We start from the raw sequence: 1,378 nt of genomic DNA, 5'->3' as shown, positions 1-1,378 counted from the left end.
AAAACAGTTAAATGTACAGGGCTTATTTATTTTGAGGATATGTGGTGTTTCTCAACTCCCACGATGTGTAACAGGGAGACTAGATGGAGCCAAGAAGGCATTCCTGGGCCAGGGGCCTTGTACTAGGAAATACTATTCCTGGACGTTTCATCACCTTCGAAAAAGTTAAAATATCCATGATTTTCAGTTTTCTCTTGAGGGAAGCATAAAGTGGGATCTTTATTCTACATGACCTTTTAGATTGCTTCCAGAGCTCCCTAACATTCCACCTGTCTAGAAAATGTGCCCAACATCTCATGTTACTTCCATGAGGGTTTATAAACTATCAAAGGCTTCCTCCGTTGAAACAATTGTAGAAATGGTACAAGACTCACATTCTTGAGTATGAAAGTAAGGGTTTGTGATAGTTCCACAGAGAAAAAGATGGGTAATCTTTCAAATACGTTTATAGAGAATGCACAAATGAAACTGTTCATTTCTTCTCACATATTTGGCCCCCTGCCAAACTCACTGATAATGTACATGGAGAACCTCGAATGTGGTTAACCGTACAAAAATGATTCTCCCATCACTAAAGATCCATGTCACTATGGAGATTCTGTTACACATTCTTTTGTGTTAATTTTTTTTCACTAAACTGAAAGAAGCATAGTTGCTGGTGATGTGTTGTCTTCTTGTGACATCGTCAAGACTTGATATAACCGATGTCTTGTTTGAATTGCCTACTTAGTACGAGGTGACACTAGAAAAGAAGACCAACCAAGTCCATGACAGGGAACTGAGGTTAGACTGCCTGGAAAGCAGAGATCAAGTGCTATTCTGGACTTTTCATTGGGTTCTTTATTGTTTTATCAAAACTGTTGCCCTCCTGACTAGTCGCCACCCTTCCTCTCTACCCCCTTCATGGGAAATTGCACTCCATGGATTTCATAGGCTAGAAATTAATTTGTGTGGCATATCACCTATTGTTATAACTATTAATGCATATCCAGTGGTAAAGTTGTATTTATTTTTGAGAAGGCTGATGTCAGGAGATTGTAAAGTATAGATAATGATTGATCAAGGAATTTGAAATTGCAAGATATTGGTAGATATGTTAATAGAATTACAGAAAAATGTGTAATTTTCACTTTGAGCAATTTTTAGTATAACATTTTTATAAAACACAAAGTGTTAAAGGCCGAAAGCTCAGACCCACTGAATGTATATTTCCCATTTATTGTGCTGTGTTATAATAGTCAAAACTGGTCTACAGTTTTTTATAGGAATATAATTTTCTTACCTTGTTTTCACTGTAACACTAATGGTCGATTTTAATAAATAGCTCAAATAATCTAGGAAGCAGGGTACTCATGCTTTTTTACAAAGTTTTCTGATA

Source organism: Galeopterus variegatus, unplaced genomic scaffold (assembly GCF_000696425.1).
Source record: "Galeopterus variegatus unplaced genomic scaffold, G_variegatus-3.0.2 Scaffold186, whole genome shotgun sequence".
Taxonomy (NCBI): Eukaryota; Metazoa; Chordata; class Mammalia; order Dermoptera; family Cynocephalidae; genus Galeopterus; species Galeopterus variegatus.
Note: the sequence above shows the minus strand (reverse complement) of the source record.